Source organism: Mobula birostris, chromosome 13, assembly GCF_030028105.1.
Source record: "Mobula birostris isolate sMobBir1 chromosome 13, sMobBir1.hap1, whole genome shotgun sequence".
NCBI classification, from domain to species: Eukaryota; Metazoa; Chordata; class Chondrichthyes; order Myliobatiformes; family Myliobatidae; genus Mobula; species Mobula birostris.
The window spans coordinates 23,342,794-23,349,453 of NC_092382.1; positions in this window are offsets into that span (position 1 = coordinate 23,342,794).

A 6,660-nucleotide genomic window follows, 5' to 3' on the forward strand; every position below is an offset into this window, starting at 1 on the left:
GATACTTTCTAAGAATGGATGTGGGGTGGATAATTTCTATGACGAGAGAGGCTAGGAACAGACGACGCTGCCCCAGGGTAGAGGGGGGTCTTTGTAGAACGGCGAACAGAATTAATTTCGTTAGCCAGAGAGTGGTGAATCTCTGTAGTTCTTTGCCACGGGCACCTGTGGAGACCAAGTCTTTATGTATATTTAAGAGGGAAAGTGACAGACTTTTCATTGTGCTGGTTCGGGAGAGAGAAAGCGGGACACTGGGGCTGAAAGGAAAATTGGATCAGCCATGATAAAATGGTGGAGCAGACTCGATGGGCGACCTGGATTAATTCTGCTCCTACTCCTGATGGCCTTATGGTCTTACCTTCTTTGTGCTCAGTATTATTGGAGCCGTCTCGTTAACTTTGAGATCGATATCTACACATAAGTTGCCCGTCATCTGTGTATGCAGTTACCTTTGAAGACTCCTGGTGAACCCATTTCCATCACAGGATCAGACAGCGTCATCCAATGCACAAACACTTCTTGTTTGTAAACCACAGCGTATGTAGCCCAGCTGGTATCCCGGTAAATCTTCTCTTCACCCACTTTCACGTTTCCACCGTTTTCCTAAACACAACATCTCAAGTGTGGTCTAACCTGTGCGTTATAGATCTGCAAACATTTTCTCACCACGTTTGAGCTCGGTTCCCGACAAATGAAGGCCAGCACGCCTTCCTAATAAAGCTCCCAACTTGTTCACAGTTCAGAGTACATTTATCATCAAAGTGTGTACACAGCACACAGCCTGATCCGAGATTGCTCGTCGATGTAGGTCTGTGCGTGTTATAGCGTGCCTCAGTAATATTACCAAGTTTTTCAGGGAGGTTAGCAGGAAAGCTGATGAAGGCTTTTGCCCGGTTAACTTCAGCAAAAGCTTTGTCAATATCCGGCATGAGAGGTTGGTCCGGTGTGTTCAGTCATTTGGCACTGTGGATGAAGTAGTAAATTGGATTCAACATTGGTTTACAGCAGGGTTTCGCTTCCTGGTGTGAACGGACACCTCGGTAAATAGTCGGGCTCCATGGCATAAATCATTTGGAAACCCTTGTCTTACAGGCAGAATCCAGGGATTCTGGTAGATGGTGGTCTCTCTAACTGGAGGCTTGTAGTTACTGGTGTAAAGCAGGTGTTGCTCTGGGTCCATTGTTGTTTGTCATATATATCAACGATCTGAGTGATAATCTGATAAATTGAATCTGCAGATTTGCGAATGATACCAATATTGGATGAGAAGTTGACAGCAGGAGTTGCTAATGGTCTTGAATACAGGCAAGCATGTGGTGTATCGCTTTGGGAGGGCAAACCGTGGCAGGACTTACACTGTAAAAGACAGGGCAGTCTGTACTGCGGTATAACAGGGGGACCTTGTAAGACCGGTTCATAATTCCTAGAAAGCGGCTTCACAGGCAGATCGGGTCGGAAGGAGAACTATTGGTGCATTGGCTTTCAGACATCAGAGTGATGTGTACAGGAGTTGTGATGCTCTGTAGAGGTTGTATAAGATGTTGGTAATGCCTGATAGGGAGCATTGTATGTGTTCTGGTCGCCTACTTGCATGAGCGATACCAATTATTTTGACGGAGTGCAGAGAGAAATTGCGAGGATGATGCAGGGACTTGAGAGCCGCTGTTAGAGGAAAAGATCGAGTAGGTTAGGAATAGGTTCCGGTTCCCTCAAGCGTTGGAGTCAGCGGGAACTTTTGTAAAGAGATGTACAAATTTGTGAAGGGCAGAGATAGGGCAAATACAAACAGGCGTTTTACACTGAGGTTTGACTAGAGTAGACGAGAGCTCATAAGTTACGGGTGAAAAGTGAAATATTTCAGGGCAATATGCGGTGGAACATCTTCTCAAGGCAGTGAGACTGTGGAACGAGCTTCCAACGGAAATGGTGGATGCGGGACCGATTTCAACATTAAAGAGCAATGGGATAGTTATGGACGGCGTGGTCCGGATGCAATGCCCATGGGACTAGGGAGAGTGTAAGTTCGGCACTGCCGGATGAGCAGAAGGGCCTGTTTCAGTGCCGTACTGCTCTATGATTCTCTGCTCTGTGACTCTGTTACCAAATGCAACTGCGGGATGATCTCCAGCGGGGGGAAATGTACCTCCATCAGCCTGGATGTGGCGTGGCATCAATATGGGACCACTTCCCATTCCTCTCATAGTCTGTTGTAGGCAGAAATATATACCACATTTTGTGTGCAAATCTAGCCAGTGAGTTAAGCAATAAGTTGCCAAAACAACATAGTATATTCTAAAAATCAATTTGGAATTAACTTCTGAATTTCGCGGCACTTGATTTGGCCCTGTGTAAGCACAGAAACCCCTGTGAATGAACCTATAAGCAACAGGCACGATGCTGGCGGAACTTTTAATGTCAGGCAGCATCTGCGGACGAATATGGACAGTTGTTTTTTGTGGGCGAGACAGCTTATGTTGACCCTTCATAGAATCCAGATCCTCAACACAATTAACCATTTTATTCTCATGCGCACAGAAAAAGGTTCGAGAATTAATGCCAGAATGCTCCCTGATATACCATTAATCTCCTTTCCCTGACACGCAGATATTTGAGCAGCTGTAATTTTAAGCCACTGCACAGCCGAAACCTCAGTTATTGATGCTGGTTTCAGAATGCTGTGTTCTTTCGAATACGTCTCTCTTTGGACCTACACTCTGTTACCGATGTCCGCAATTGACGAAGGATTCGTGTTGTAATCTGATGTTTCATGAAATGTCAAACAACCCAGGTCCCCTACTTCTGCATGTTTCTCTATCTAAACCCGAGAACAGCGAGTTTCAGGAATAGCTCGCTTTATATATCCTGATGTTTCGCTGTGCGCGTGTATTGATGTTCCACAGCGCAGTTCATCTCTGTTCAGCAGCTTCATACGCACTTTTTCTCTGAGTCAATTTCTTTCTGAAATCCAATTTCGAAAATCACCTGGTCACTCTGTAATATCGTTACTAGTACTTATTTGCATTTAAACTGGTGTTGATACAATGCCTTCTATTTGTCTCTGTCTCTGGGACAGCAGCCGATAATGTCTGTAATGCTGGAGTCATTGGTTTGCATTTCTCGCAACCATTATCTGTGTTTACTACTGACTCCGGTTACAGTGCAAACAGTGAGGGTTTGCGCCAAAAAAAAAACAAACATTAATGTTAATGTATCATATCCAGATAAAAAAAAATCACCGGAGCAAAGTAAGTGAATGATATTAAAGGTGCGTCATCACAGAGAGAAATAGCAAGGCAGAGACTCCATGTTGGAGTGGAATCAGCGCTGATGAGGTGGACTCAACAACAGGATTACAGACTACTGTCGCCACCAGCGATGCTCAGATAATGTCCTGTCATTGCCGGAGTAGTTTGGCAACATCGTACTTGGTGTTGTAATCCCAGCATCGGCCGTCTCTTGAGGCTTTAAAACTGGTGTTGCGTCCAGTTCAATGAAATAAGGCGTGTTATTTCCCCATTGGCAGTAGAGAAATAATTGCTAATTAGCAGTAATTAGCACCAGTCCATGTACGAGTTGTTTTCATCATTTTGTAACCGATTATTTTATAAAAGTACGTCATTCTGTGCTTCAGCTACATTTCGGACGGAAACATTCAGACGCGGTGGACTCTCAGCAACGTGTGATCGGTGAAGAGTTTTACCCAGTGGGCGTAAAAGAAATCTGCTATTTGGGCTTTGATATAACCGTTTAAGTTTATTTACTGGCTATTTACAACTTATAACATTTAGAAATTAGGAACATTCCGAACAGAACTGTAAATACTAACAGTCTGGATTAACAATGCTTGATGAGAGGACTATTTGTTACACAGTGATTATAATTGTCGGTATCCCGGGTAAGTACCTTTCTGTTACTTATACGGAAGCAGAGACCTCACGCGTCTCTGGGATACGTCCACACTACGCCGGATAATTTTGAAAACGAAACTTTTTCTCTTCGTTTACACCTTCTCTCCACACTGAAACGGCACTTTCATCCCCCGAAAACGGAGATTTTCAGCAACGATCTCCAGAGTGAATAAATCTGAAAACGCCTAATACCCGTTGTAGTGTGTACGGGGTAAATGGAGAGATTTAAAAACGCTGTAATGACAACACCACAACAACAATACTTTTTCTGCTTCTGCTTGGTGCTGCGCAAGCACTGCCGGACGGCTGTTATAACGGGCAGTCGGTGTGAATGGCGTGAGAGTTAATTTGTAAAGTGAGCTTCTTTGACTATTGAAAAACGCTGTCATGACGCGCCGGAACAGATCGCCGCAGCGCGGCATTTCGTTGTTTTCTTGAACGCAACCACCCAACAATTTCAGAACAGACGGTAACGAGACTGAAGCCAGAAGGGTTAGAAATGTACTCACCAAATACCTTGACCCATAGCTTACTGAATAAATAAGTATATTCACTTTGCCCTGTTTTCTGACCTTGCTTGTATGAAGGTGCTTCACCTACTTATGCAAGTACTTCTCTGACAATAGATGTGTAACAACCTAATGTAACATTGTATGGAAACAAAAGATAACACCGATGCAGACGTTTTATATATTTAACAAGGTGCTTTATTAATGCAACAGAGTTAGTCAGTTTTTCAATGCTCGTCGTCAGCCGGGTCATACTGTCCGTGAACTGCCTGTCGGTTGCCTCCATACGCTCCAGTATTTGTTTTTTTTTAGTTTTAAGTCCTCTTGCGCGAGAGCCAAGAGCAAGTCCTTTTAAGTTTTTCGACTCTAACTGGACAAACGCGCACCAAGTACACCGTTTTCTGTGTGTCCTGCGCATGCCCAGTGGGAGGAGATTCGCCCAAATATCCGTCTAATGTGGACGGAGATATTTTGAAAAACGCGTAGTGTGGTCGCCTGTCATTTTTTACTCGAAAGCGGCGTTTTCAAAATTATCCGGCGTAGTGTGGACGTAGACTCAGCTACTGCTGATGTTGTTATAATCGGTGTTTATTAAACATCTCTAAGATGCTGTCTCTTTCCCCTCAGTCTCCTGCCCTGTTAATATTTTAACCTGGGTCATGCAGACTTGTCACTGGGACTGCCTGTAGTCTTCTCATTTGTGACGTGAGACTTCTAACTGTACAGACACAACAAACACAATCCATGTCTATCAAAACCTCCTGTCATCAGCGAATCTCATTCCTTCCAACCCTGTCCCGTCAGCAGTAGACTAACGTTTAAACTCAAAGTAAGTAGCTTTGATTTCAACTTGTGAAATTCTGTTTCCTTTTCCTGTTCGGTTTCACGGGCAGTGAGCATCACAGGCAGTTCTGATTTTATTAGCGCCTTTCTAGTTTCCCCGATCAGAGGATTAACGTAACAATCCACAGGATTCTTGTCTCTACAGTCACATAAGAACCATATAAAGGCCAATATTCTCCTTCCCTAAAGGACATTTGTGAAACAAATGCGGCTTTACAACAACTTGGTAGTGTCGTGTGCTTCGTCACCGAGGCCAGTTTGTTGGGGAAGGGTGAAAGAGACTCGGCTAAAGACAGGAATTCAAATCGGGCGGCAGGGTTCCATTTCACCGTAAACGATGCGCCGCCACAGCTGTGATCCGGAGACTCCTGTCGCTCCACAAACACACACGCAACTTCCAGCGGCTGAGCGCCCAATTGCAAATTTACCAATTTCCACCAAAAAATTCTCTTCCCTCTTTCTGAAAGGTAAACTCAACTTTTCCCCTTCTATTTTTCCCTCCCAGCACTGTTCAATTAAAAAGCGTTCCATGTTCTGTTCTTTGACAATTCCCAAGTTTTTTCAGTCACCAAATTCTTATCTATGTTTCTTGGTGTCAGCTCTTTTCCCCCTAAGATGCGCGTGCACGCAGCTGCGCCATAACTGAAATGGGTCACTCTGTAAATATATTTTTAAAATCTTTGTTAATATCATTATTAAATACTGTGAAAATAACTGTATTACTGAATATAATCCATAAATGTGCTAAATACTGAATGTACGCATTTACATTGGAACGTTTCAGAGCTTCAGCGTATTTGCATTGTCATTGTTTCAAGCTACAACACTGTCAAAAATGGTAACAATAGAGACAGAAACCACCAACGCCGTTCAGTCAAAACAGTCTACTTTGGCACACTCCCTGTCAGATGTGACTGCCTAACAACGTTACTCGTGTTGTGTGTTATGTCTTGTCATTGTTCGACATGCATATTACAGATTTTTTTTAAAAAACTCACATTTAAAGTGCCGTGCACTTTTCAAACCGTGTAAAAATGTTCTGCTCAGAGCAATGGTTTGTCCCCGAAGCAGTAAAAAAAAATAAAGGGAACTTTGCTGGGGTGCAGGTTCTTGGTTTCAGAATCTGACCTTGCAATCGAATAGTAACTAAGACTTCGGAAAGAAGTGTAGATGAGCACTTTAATTACACCACCTCTCTGCTTGGAGATGCCGCGCTTGGAGTTCTGTGAACAGTTTTGGTCGCCCTGTTATCGGAAAGGCAGGAGTGCGCTGAAAGGAGAGCAGACAGTATTTACAAAGAAGCTGCGGGGACTCTCGGGCCTGAGTTACAGGGAGAGGTTCGGCCGAGTGGCATTTTATTCCTTAAGGCAGGTGATTGGCCAATGCGTTAATAGAGGTGC